Source organism: Vidua macroura, chromosome 7, assembly GCF_024509145.1.
Source record: "Vidua macroura isolate BioBank_ID:100142 chromosome 7, ASM2450914v1, whole genome shotgun sequence".
Taxonomy (NCBI): domain Eukaryota; kingdom Metazoa; phylum Chordata; class Aves; order Passeriformes; family Viduidae; genus Vidua; species Vidua macroura.
In genome coordinates, this window is record NC_071577.1 from 22,190,136 (window position 1) to 22,204,142 (window position 14,007).

Consider the following 14,007-nt stretch of genomic DNA (forward strand, 5'->3'; position numbering starts at 1 on the left):
TGAACTAGCTTAACTACTCTAATTTAGTATTAAAAAAAATATGTCAGAAAATAATGAGTCTACTGAAAAGATGATCTTGAGATCAATGAGGATTCTTTAGCATAAAGAGGTATTGAGCAATTGCACAGCTTTCTTTGTATTTATAAAACATGTATGGTTAAGAGTTCCTGCCTGCTTCTGCTCAGTTTATGTATTAAGGGATCACTGAAGATTTGTCTGAAACCATCTTGATCTATTGCTGTCAGTTGTACTGACAAGAGGAATTGTTACAATCACAGATAATCAGTGTACTTCAATTAGCATTCCATATCATTGTCTTCCTAATCTTAGTTGTAGCAGAGGAGTTGCTTCAGCTCATTGGTTTTATTAGTGCTGTCCTGATACTTTCAGAAACTGCAATTGTTTGGGACTTCTAAAGAAGTTTTAATAACATGGGCACATTTATGTTCCAATATAACTGAAGAATACTCCAAGTGGCTCAGAAATTTGCTAGGATATAATGACAATTTAGCAGATCCTTCAAAACTCAGCTGTGAAAGGCATTGCAGGAAAGCAATGTCAAAGTGTTTATGAAAAGAATTTGTTACAGTGCTGTTAGGTACTTTCAATGTTCAGAGTTTATGTAAAAGATATATTAACACAGCTGCTGGGTAGTGAATGGGCACAGGGAAGTTAGGATCAAATCTTACTAATAAGTGAATTTGCCTGATCTTAAGTGATTTAGAAAAAAAAAATCATTCTTTACATATTATTAATGGAAAATAATTTTCTTATTTTGTAACCTTACATCAAATTATCTTCCAGCATTCCAGTTTCCTTTCCTAAAATACAATGCATCAGTTTTGACTCTTCTGATTCAGTGTGAATATAGTAAAAGTAATACTGACAGACATCATGTTTATAAATCTAGTTATCATAAAATCAAAATTTCATTTATGTAGGTATATTTTATATCTCTGTGGCTTTCTCTTTCCCTCTTTAGAATTCTAGACATCTCTGGTGAGCAAGCTCTGGTGCTGTGCCTCACTGTGATTTTTGTTCCAGTAGCACTTCCGACAGCTGACAGCTCTGAATTTGCTTATCCTTACTAATTGCCAAGTAGAAGGTCTAAATTAGGCCATAGTTTCACAAACATATTTAACTGCCATAAGGTGGCAATGTATGTGAAAGAAGTCCTTTTCCCCCAGTTAGAACAGCCATTTATACTTTCCTACAGCAGACAAGATTGGGGAACTAAAAGCTCAGCGAGAACAAAAGAAGTATATCCTTAACCTAGATAATTTTTCTATTCAATTCACACTACTTCAAGTACTACGGTGTGTTATATTTTTCTGATTCATTTGTCTCTACCATTGTTTCTAAGTTATGAAATAATGCTTATTAAAAAAACACCCCAACAACAAAGAAACAAAAGAAACAAACAAAAAAAACCAACCCCAAATACCAGGAAAAAAAACCACCTCAAAAATCCACAAGTAAAAATGCAAGAAGACATGTATGGAAACTCAGAAACTCAACACCATTGTATTAGAATTTTCACTCTTTATGACTAATGGAAAACTTGTCTGTATACACCTAATATTTCAAGTTTCAGTTTATTTATAATTTTTTGTTCTTCTAAGAAATTTTTTTTAGAAAACACTGTTGTCTGGTACTGTATTGCTCTAAGCTCTCTCAGTAATTTGGATGTGTCACCTCATAGCAAGTCTTATGTTCTTCCCTAAGTTTAATCATAATAATTAAAACATACTCAGCACCAGCCTTTAAATTACATAGCTTTATTTTCCATGTCTCTGCCGCTGGTAGTTTTATAGCCTCAAAAGTGTGATGCAAAATTTCTTCATTTTGTCTTTCAATCATTGGATTTGCAGTTCAGGCATTACTTTCTTCGAAGTTTTGCCCAAGAGAAAACTGCTTTCATGTTCTTTCAATGTTTTATTCACAAGCATCCTTTTTCTTGTCATCTCCAAAGTAGGCTATTCTATGTGTAGCACTGATTTACCAGCCAGTCATTTCATCTGCCTGCAAGAGAAGTAAAAGTTATGTAGGTGATCAACTTCACTTCTGATTGATGATTTTTAAACCTGAATCCTTTTTAACATTTCCTGGCGGATACCTCTCCCTACCCAATGTTGCCACAAATAATTAGACCTAAGTATGGCTTCAGTGCAGTCCATAATTGATACATAGTGCCCCCTGTTGAGATGTGCTCATTCTGGTTATTCCAGCTTCCAAAAACACTGTCTTCTACCAGAGAAAGTTAAGGGATGTTGAGGCAAACTAAGTCAGCACAGGCTACTTCCATTTCAGAAGAGGGCTGTGCTGCAGTTCCGTGTGGAGGAATTCCATCTGTTACTCTGTTGTAGTATATTCAAATATATTTTTGTCTGACATGAAAGTGTGCCTTGGCAGAGGCACAGTGAGATGGCATCAGGGTGGGTGTATTAAGGCAGAGGCAGTGACCTGGTGAGGCAGGAGGAGGACCCAGTATTGTGGTTTGGCAACTACCGGAGACGAGAAATACGGTAACTTCGGTATGTGGGAATTGTATAAAATGTGGGGTAAGGAATAAGATGACATCCACTCATGAATTTACTTCCACTTTAAACTTGACTTTCACCTTTTGGTTGTGTGTCCCTGTATTATTTATTCTGTGAAGATCTGTGAATTTTTAGACTCATAATTTTTTTTTTTTTTATTGTTTAGTTGGGTTGCTTTCTGTATTTCTGTATTTTAAGTATGCATAATAAATGATTAGTGAAGAATGCATAGAATCTGGGGATTAATATCATTTCCTCTTGAGGATTTGCATAGCTTGAAAGTGCTTCTCGCATAACTGCCTTTTCCATAGCCATGTTTTCCAAGGATCAGAAGAGATTTTTTTAAGGAGTCTTTATTCAATTAAAGATAAATCTTTGAATTCCAGAGATCTTTTTATGAAGCAAGTGGTTCCATGACTTTTTTTACAAAATAAGCTGTGTACATGTTTATTATCATACAGTAGATTTTTTTCAATTTCTACGCTAAATTTGTTCAGGTATTCATAGTCAAAATTAGGGATTTTTATCTTTTTAATCACTTCTTAATGTCTGACAGGACCTATAATAATAATAAGACACAATCTCCCATGAGGTAGGATATTTTCATTCTAGCATCCTGCCACCACCCCCCCTAATGGCTTTTTATCACTTTTGGCTGCCTCCGTTTATCAAAGTGAGTCATGCCATCAGGAAGCAAACTCTACCTAAGCTGAATGGAAGGATTCCCAGATGGTGACTTTTTAAGTCATCATGATATAGTTATTTCACATTTCTGAACAACCTTGAGAAATTCTCCCTGTCTCAAAAACCTTATTAGTCATTAAATTTCAGAAATGCAGCTTCTAGCAACAATAAACCTTTTGATAAATATACATTAATTTGCTTCTTTGAAAAACCACTTTTTCTGATATGAATATGTAGTCCATGCATTTGAAAATAATTGATTAACCTAATTCATACATATATCATGTAATTATACATGCCTCAGTAATAGAAAAGAAGGATATTTTTTTAGCTTTAAAGGATTTAATCAGAGCAGGACTCCCCTAAAAAATGAATACAATGATCCTTCTTCATCTTTGGGCTCTCTGCCAAGATTCATGAGTATGGCAAAAAAATTAGACTGAGCTCTTTAAAATTAGATCTCACCTGTCTCTTCACAAATGCTAATAAAATGGAAGAAATAATTCACTTGTATTCCAGGCTCAGTAAATGTACCGACATTTTGGGAGTTGAAATGGGGAGACTGGGTTGATCCTGCAGTATGCTTGCTGAGCAGGGAGTTAGATTTTGGAAGAATGCTGCAGCAGTTTGCAGGTGTAAGGAGAGCAACCTTTCGCAGTTTGTGCTCTCAGAAATCCACTGATATTCTTGATGCCTTTAAAAGAATATTGAGAAATTCAACAAATTTCTGCTTCCTTAGAGGCTTTTGGAATAAATTACCACACAAAGTCCAGAGGTATGAACTGGCTAAAATGTCTTCACTACACAGACTCAGGGAAGTGTCTATGTTACTGTAGTAAATAGTAGCAAAGCTGCTAGTGATATGTCTTACATAGGTAGGAACAGATATTGATAGTGACTCTTTGGCTTTTGTGGGGCTTGTTCCAAGCACAGAATGTAAACTAATTGAAAAATGAACTTCAATAATTAAAAAAAAAAAAAAAAAAAAAGCAGTAATATTCACGATCATACTATTTTGGGGATTAAATGGGAGCAAAAAAAGACCCTGAATAGAACCTGTGAATTTATTGTTTCAAGGTGGCTGGTAGACATGTGCTTATTAGTTGTGTTTTGCTGATTTTTTTTTTTAGGGCAAAATTGAGAGGCTGATTACATGTGCCATGCAAAGCAATGCTAGTGCATGGTGACTTGAGGAATAGCCAGGAATGGTAGCAAAAAGCTGCAGGCTGGTGTCTCCTACAGTGGGTAATTGAACAAAGCAGACAGACATTACTTTGAGCCGTGTTTTATTGGTAATTAAAAACCTAGATAGTAAATCAGCTGGAGAGATGTACCTTTATACCTGCCATGTGGGGAGGGAGGCATCAGGTTCAGAGAGCCTGAGACTTGTGTGTTATAAAAACAGGCTGGTTCCAGTAGGTTCAGCTATGGGGAGGGACATGGGGGTGGCAGCAAGCCGTGCAACACCTGAAAAGCCAAGTGCCATCAACGTTTGGTGCCATAGTTAGACCTAAGTGCGTTTGTGTGAATCTGTGCCTGAACCCATCACGCTCAGAGTACACAGACACATGGGAGCAGGTCCACAGGAGCTCATTTTGGTCACATTGATGTTATTTACCTGCCTCAATGCAAAAGCAGATGGGTACCTCTACAGAATGCTACCCTACTAGTCCCATTTTTTTCCATTATTTGCTTAATGAGAAAGACAGTGGTTTGATTTTGGTAGCTGTAAGAGAGATAAGCCTGATTTCCTGCTGTTTTATTAATTACAGAGCAACTGATGTGAAGGTGAACCTCTTGTTCTCTGGAAGATGTAGACATAAGGAAAAAATTTCAGGTTTGTTTTTTTTTTTACTTCAGCATAGAACTGACGAAGTTCCTTTTGTCTCCTGACTTTGCCAATGAATTATCCAATGAATTACTGGTAAGTACAGCATTGAATGAAGCATTCCACTTTGTTCAGATTTTATTTTAAAAGGTTTTCATACTTTTCATTTATTACATGGCATTTTAAAGGGGAAGTTCAAAGAAGATGATTAGATATTACTTAAGCATTCTATGTACTGTCAGTTATACAATGCCTAGATTCCTCAAAATTTCAGAAAATGCAAGACATGTTAAATGAACTAAAAATTATAGGGCTGAAATGCAAACAAGTTATTTTTAATTCACTTACTATGGCACTTAAACAGAGTTCTGGTAAATAGCATTTCCTCTAATACTATTTTTAATATTTCTTGGCGTATCTTAAGAATCTTTTATTTTCTTAATTAGTGTTAGTTCCAATTAAAAATAGAGGATGCTACTTCATTCTGCTGATTGAAAATGAGATACACCCCCTGTTGTAGCTTTAGAACATGAAAAATTAAATCTCTTTAGGACTTCAGTGATTGTGAGCAGTTACCATCTGATGGTTGTTCAGCAGCCTATGTGAAATGAATTAGTAAATTTTTGGAGCAGCATAAACAAGCCTGCAATGCTGTGCTGCCTATTCTCTACATAAATAGACAGGCCAGTTCTCCAGAGATAGCAGTCTGGCACCTTTCACAAGTTTTGCATTTACTTACAATTCATTAATTGTTAAGTGCTTACAGCACACTTGATATTGTAAAAAGTACAAAGATACATTTACAGGCAGGTAAAGTCCCTGCCTGGGGGAACTTACTTTAGAAGATAAGCAGAACCAACTTGTTCTTTTCCTACAGAACAAATACAGTTTTCATTGTGTTTCGTTCAAATTCTCTTATACCCGGAGAATATGGGCTTCAAGGCAGGTTACACAACATTTCTTTACTGACTTTCCTATTACCCAGTTCAGAGTGAAAGGACTGTCAAAGCATGCCTGGCTCTATGCAGTGTGACAAGTTTCACTGTTCAGAACAATTGGTCCCAACTGCTCTTATTTCTTGTTTAAGGTTTCAAACCACTTTTGAAAGCTATCAAATTTCACATTAATCTCCTCAGGAGGAGAAAGAATGAGTTTCTGGATGGGAAGACAAGCCAGAGCTGATGCATAGTGAATAGCATGAGAGGCATAATAATACTTGGAAGGATCTCTGACAAGTCTCTGCCCCCTTTTCCATAAGGCAGAAAGTTTTATGATTTTCCTTGGGGGGTGGGGAGAATAGGGAATTAATACATTAGGCAAATGTGGTATTCTCTTGAAGAAAAAAAAATACACTACCCTGTCTTTTATAAATAGAATGTGTATTATTTTATTTGTATGATTACTTCTCAGGCAAGAATTAGTACATGGTGCATTTGGATTTTTATGTCCACGGCTATACTTGTTCCAATCCCTTTCATTCCAGAATCTCAAGGACAGTCACCATTTTTTGGAAAGCTTCATAAATAGTAACAAAGTGTTAAATGTTAAGATTTGGGTGAATGAGGAGAATTTGTAGCTAAAAGTAAATGATAAAATGGAAGGAAAAAGAGGCAATAGGAGGTGAATGACCTGAAGCATGTAGAGAAAGAAAAAGATATAAAAATATTCTGAAAAAAATGCAGATAGAAAGGAAGTGTGATCAAATCATGACAAACAAAACACCTCTGCAACAGTTTTTGGATAGTGTATGCTTTGCTTCTACTAGTCTGGTCTATGAATAAGTCAATTTCTTTAATAGGACAGCAGATCATAATGAGTAAAAAGAAAATATGGTTGGAAGCCATCGCTCTGCAGGCTCTTAACTAGAGGGCAGTTGAGGAACCAGGTCACAACAAGTGAGCTGGAAGATTCCTGGCTTGGCTGCCTGCAAATCCCACTGAAGCTGACCTGTGAGTTGCTGCCTGGAGCGTGTCAGGACTATGGAAGTGCTGGCTGCAAGAAAGGCAGCTGTCTCCTGAGAGGGCTGGTAGGTGTTAAGAGCTCCTCAGCTTCTTCCTGATCAGTGTGTAGGAACTTAGAGATCTTGAGATAATATTTTTAGCAAAACAGGTGCTCCATGTATGCGGTTCTAAATATTTCCCCTTCTGTTAAATCAAAACTGTCTAGTCATGATCCTCTCATTAAATTCACAATGGAAGACATACAGATGCCAAGTTCAGAAGAAATTGAGTAAGCTCAGCTCAGAAGAATTAACACACAGCCACTCAGCTCACTAAAATGTAACTTTTCACTTCAAGACACCAGATACTTCTCATTGACATTAGAGCCCTTTCTGTTACTTTCAGACCCTTTTACCAACATATTCAAGTCTATGTATCAATAATCTATTGTCTGAAAGCACCACCAGTATCAACATATACTTTGCAATAAGTGCGGTCCAAGGGGATCTTGACAAATTTACATCTGTTTTAAGGAATAGGCCAGGGGCAATACCAAACTCATCCAAGTGTAGCTTCTTTCAAAATGTGTCTAATGGGGGATGATAAACTGAAGAAAAAAACTGATTGAACTCAGAAAGTACATTAGAATAGGCCACAGAAGCAAAGAGGTCTATGATCGATATTTCAGAAACTCTTCAGCAAATTTAAGCAAAACTAGCTTAGATACTGAATACTCAAGACAATGTCATTATACTCAATTCAATGTCATTATCAAAACATAGATAATTGAAAGTATTCTCCATGTTTGAAGCTCTTGACTGTATAGTCAGTTCTAATTAAGCATCCTGGATACCATCTGAGCAACATAAATTGTAAGTGAGGGGAATGAATCTTTAGTTGTAAACCTTTAGACAGGGTACTGAAGGCAATCAACAGCTACAGAGTGCTGAAAAAGAGTTTTGAGTTCTCTAAAGGGTGGTAATTTGTAAAATTAGGCCTAGGCTTTCTTCCAACATACAAATATTTCTTTTTAATCCCATCTTATTTTTACATCAAAATGGTTGGGAAAAACAATTTCAGGCATGATGATCCATCAACCCAGCTACTTCATATTTGCTGATTGAGATTTTTCAGTAACAGGCTAAGATCTTCTGAAATTTACTTTGCTTTGCTTTTCAAGTTACTGGAATATATAATGTGTCAATCTTTTTGAAAACAGAAATGTAGATGCCAGGCATATTTGAAAGATGAAGAGGTTCTTATGGTAAACATAGCATGCATATGTGCTTTCCTCTAGAGACCCTCCTAAACATAAGCTCACACATATGCCTTTATAGCAGCTATTAAAAAAAAAAAAATCTGTGTTTCTGATCAGTCCTTATGTCTCATGAGGAAGAGTTCCTACTGGCAGCACATTTCCTATTCTGTGTTATCTGGATTTGGCTTAGACAGGATTTTATCTCCAAATCATTTTGGTACAGGCAAAGAAACACCAAGAGGGGAGGCCATAGAAATAGAAATACTTCCTATAGTTCCTATATTACAGCATCTGCAGGGAAATTAGATTTTGTAACCATGAACTGCAACATGTAAGTAGAGTAGCAGAGAAATACCTATCTACATGTGTGTACCTGTCATATGAAAAAAAAGGTTTTGCAAAAGCTTATTATTTGATAATAAAATAACCCTGTTAATAAATAATCCCTGTTTAACCCTATTAAACCGGATAATTTGGAACATCTGCTCCCAAGAATAGTGGGTTCCCAGCTATACAGGTTGAAAGAATTGGTAATGTAAGCAGGAAAGCATACTCCCATCACTTTCATTACTGAAAATCATCGTGCTCTTTTCTGAAAAATTGTGGAAAAAAATAATATAAAAATATGCTGTAATGGTTTCAGACTTCAGCCTGCAAATGCAATCCAGAAAGCTAAATGTAGCAGTAACAGTAGGCAGCTTCCCAGAGGTGCACACTGAGAATGCCTCAGGAAGCATTAATACTTTGGTAGCAAAACCTTCAAGACAGGTGAAAAGTGAGACAAGCCCCTACAAAAACCCCATACACAGTTTTATACAATGTTTTGGATTATTTATTATTATAAAAGAAATTGAAAAAATACAATTCCATAAAAAAAGGCAATCTTTAAAGAAAAAACTCAGGAATTTTAATATACCAAAACAAGTACAATTTTAAGGCCTAAAAGTTATCACTTTTTATTATGTGACATATTGCATTTTATTCAGCTACTTATTCTGGTTCTCAAAATTAAGATTTATTTGGGGGAATATATTTTTTTGCTACTGGTATTCCTACTGGCCTGATAATATTTTAGACTAAAGGTGTTATCAGCCTTCTAAAGATTATTACTTTGTTTTCTTTCAAAAATTTAATAATTTGTTCTGCACTTTGCTTTCAGGAATTTTGGTTGAAAATTATCTAAAATAACTTTGGTAATTATCTTTCTAGTGATTATTATAAGCTTTAAGGTCCTTTGGGAGAATGTCAAATTATATGTCTATAATTACTTTGACTCCCTCCAGTTTCAGTGCAATAAAAAATCAAGATCAATAGTACTTGGCACACAATAGCCATGCAGAGCTTCTTGTCTCTGCAGGCAAGAAATTCCAGCCTATGTAAACGATGAAATCTCATCCCCACAAAACTTTGCTTTAAGTTGTCCGTTATTTGCCATTCATCCACAGATTGTATGAATCCTCTTTCTCTAATAATTATATATTTATATCAGATAGACTGCAAAGATATTTGGAAATAGGAGAAAGCTATTCTTGGGAGCATGCTGAAGGAATATTGGAAATGTTGCTTAAGCTTAATACATTCTAATGGCTACTCCTAGCCAAGAGAACTGGTGACTGTCAGTCTTCAGGCCCCCGCTGAGTTTGAAGTGTGCAAAGCACACCAGATCAGCACTTGAATTAAGGTAAACATTACTGAAGCATTTTAAATCATTAGGGGAGCTGTGCTTTGTAGTGTAATGCCATCTATGTAAGAACATCTTTTATACTGTTTTGAGTAGCTTCAGTGTGGCACATTTTTGTGGCACGTTCTGGTTGTGTGTTGGACTTGGGGAAATCAACTTGCTGCTCTTTTGCACCTGCTGGGGTGCACCAAAACTCACTACATTTATATGGCAGTTTCATTGCCAAATTTCACCATTTATTTCTTATGTTGGCAGTGTCCAAAACATTTAATTACAATGTGCTTGTAATACATCCAAAACAATCCCTTTGCATATTTTTTTTCTTAGATCGGAAAAGAACTCTTCTGTACAGAAAAATACTTTTAATGAAAATTTAAAAATTTAAAGCATTACCAAAATAGCAGCACAAGTATAACCAGAAGAGTAGAGAATAATTTCATTCTGAATTATCAAGAGTCATGTTTTTGCCACGTGATGACTTGCACAGGCCTGCTGCTGGTATTTGTTTCCTGCTTCAAATCTCAGTTAAAATTACAGAAAATACTTTCCTACCATTCCCATCTTAAGGAGCAACCACATTTCACTGAACCTAGTTGTATCATTCCTGATGGGGTGGCAGCAGTGAGCACAGGCAGGGATGTGACCTCCAGAAGTTTATCAATGGAGATATGTGCTCAAGTTATAGTCAAAAAGGGTTTGAGAGCCACAAAGCATTTTGTGAGAATATTCAATGTGGTCCAAAGGTTAACATGAGAATACACATTCAGTTATCATGGCACTAACAGTAGTGCTTATGACTGTTAGGGGTAGATTGCATCTTACTGAAATAGCAGAAGAAAGATCAGCAAAACATCATTAGGATAGATGAGAAGAAAAGGAGTGAAGCAATACATTCTTTTTAATATTCTGAATGCTGTCCATTGACGTACCAGGCATGGACTCCATTTTATTACTGTGTATCAAAAGTTGAAATAAATGAGATGAATCAGTGAAGACTTAATGAAGAATAGTAATATTCCCTTATTGTTAGCACACTTAACAGCAACTTTCAGAAAATATGACATTAGGAATACTGGAGGACTTCCAGTCTAACTCCAAATTTATGAATACTAGAAATGACATTTTGAAGAACTATTATTAGTTACATGAATGTGAGTTCCAAGTAAAATACTGAAGATACTTGGATTTGAAAAACAACAAAATACAGGCTAAAGTGATAATTATGGTAGTGAGCACAAAGATAAATCTTGTCAAATTACTCTCTTTTTTGAAAAGATCATAAATCTCTTTTAAAAAGCAATTGTAGAAGCACAGTTTCTTTTTTTTGTGTTACTAAATATCATACACTTTAAACATTTACTTTGGATCCAAGTGATTACATTAGGTGCGCTACTGGCTGGGCTGATAAATTTAAAAATATTACCAATGAGGAGATGTATCTGAGTGGTAGTATTTCTAGGAAGGATCCTCTATAAATAGATTCTTTATTTGGTGTAATTAATATTTTTGTCAGTTATGCACACTATGCTGTAATGTTTTTGATAGTAAAGTTTGCAGATGACATGGAAGAAGGAACAAAGTTAATGAGGTTGGTATTTCAAAGCAAGCTGCATAGTCTGGTTTAAATATTGGCGTTGAAAACACCAAATTTGAAGGTAGTTAAATGCAACGTACAAGAACTGGGACTTCAGAATGTAGGATAAGAATGTTCATTTTCAAATGAAGCAAGAATAAAAGATGTAAAAGACAAAACCAACTCAAAGTGTCTGGCCTGGGCAAGAAGGCCAACGTGCTACTGTGATGATGGGAATGGAGAGCAGCACGTAGAAGCAGGGACATGAGCATGGTGTGAGCTGGAGCTCGTGGCACCGGTGAGGTGTTTGTTGAGCTTAGGGCTACAGCTCATATCAGCAAGCAAGGAAGGGGAAAGCCCCTGAAAACCTTTCTTCTGCAGCACAGGACATCTTGATACATTTCATCTAGCAATCACTTACCATAGAGGCACTTGCTTTTCGTCTTTATTCTATGACCTTTGTCACCCAATTATTCAATTTCCTTCTGATTCCCATCAAAATAAATAAATTATTGTTCCATTAGAAAGGTAACTGAGCTAAATTCAGTGGAATGAAGCTGACACTAGACATTCTAGCCCATGAGGCCTGAAGTCCTATGAAGTAATGTTGCTTATATTTTCCAATTTTTTTGCCTAAAATTACTGCATTATCTGAATGTGGCTGCAATTAAGTAAACTTAACATGGATTAGCATTCCTTTCTATGTTGCTGTTGAAAATGCTTAAGAACAGCTCTTGGCGATGGCAGATTTTATCATACTGCTCCAATTCTAGACTGACATGGCTATTCCAGCAGACTCAGAGTAACAAAGAGGGGGGCACAGGTTGCAGAAATAAAATATCAATATAGCCTCACAACCAAAATCAGGGTAACCCTACTGAAGCTCAAGTATCCTCACAGAAGTGCTGTGTTAAAAAAGGAAAAATAAAAATTATTCATCCTGTTCTCTTAGTCTTAAAGGAGGAAGTAATGAAAGTTCAGTGGAAAACTCAGTGTTTTCAGGAAGCTGGTGAATCAAAACAGAAATCCTGGAGGAAGGTTTGAGAGCTGCAGTTATGGGCAGAATGTCCTATAAATATTTCTGTTCTAGTTTCTATTCTAATGGCACTTGGGGACATGGTTTAGTGGTGAGCACAGTGGTGCTGGGTTAATGGTTGGATGTCATGTTAGAGGGCTTTTCCAGCCTAAATTATTCTGTGATTCTGTTCGAGTTCCACAGAAATTCTGACATGTGTTGTGAGAGAGAGCTCGATCTCCTTCCCAGAGGACACTGTTTAGACCTGGAGCTTTCAGAAGGCTTCAGCCAGTTGTTCTCAGGTGAAAGAATGGAGAGATTTGCATTGCTTGATTTCCTTTGCAAGTCCACCTTTGGAGACAAGGAGACCAAAATCTGCATTTTGCCAGGCAATGATTCAAAGCTAACATAAATTGAGATACTGGTTCTGGAAGGAGGATAGTCTCTGTCAGGACTGTGATAGGCATCCCAATACTGCACTATAAGCAATTGAAGAAGGAAAAATAGAAACATGTCTTTCTCAAGGTCACATTGCCACAGCTTCAAATAAAAGTTAAAAACTGTTAAAATAAATATGATCAAGGAAAGAATTTTGCTTCATTAAAGTACCTTAAAAAATAGAAATTGCTGAATTCACCTGAGGTGACCTGTTAAAAATAGGAACAGAAATGTATTTTCCCTTATTGACCTCTAAGGACTTAGTGATCTGACTATACACAGCTGAATTTTGAAGAATTACCCACTAGGAATGATTGAGAAATGGAGAACTTGAGTAGATTTTTCTCAGATACCATTGCTTTAGAGTGTGGAATTAGTTTGAAAAAGATTAGCATAAAGAGCTAATATCATTTGATGACGAGGCATTTTAGGCATTGCTTTTGTCTGCTTATGGCTGGTTTTGTTTGTTTGTTTGATTTACTCTGGCTGAAATCAAGCCATAGTGGCTTACAAGGATATTTAGTTTTCTTTATCACATAAGGGAAGGAAAAAGAGACAGCTACATCAAAAAGATTAACAGGATAAGGAAATACAACAGACTTTCGTGTCTCTTTGTCCTGCAAACTTCAAAATACTATCCTTGATTATGCATTTATTGTGTTTTTTTAATTTCAGAGTTAATTTAAATGAAAAATCAATTAATGGTAACCAAAATAATACTTATTCTGCCAGATAAAACAGATGTTTTAAAACAAGGCATTCTAGAAGTTACTGAATTTTCTTTAGATGAGATAGTATTCATATCTTTTCTAACGCTTTTGTGCAGTGCTGCTAAGCTCAGCATTAGACAAAGGATCACTTAAGTGTGAAATGTGTATGCAAACCTATGGTGTTGGCAAGGATGTATCTTGCTTTGTAAATAATAAAACACTGGTTATCAATCAGCAAAGGACTGGAACCTCAGAACCTGGGGTTTGCAGAATATCACAGACAGCCTCCTGCTCTACAAGGGCCTAAGGGCCTACCCTTAATGCACAGAGATTTGGGACA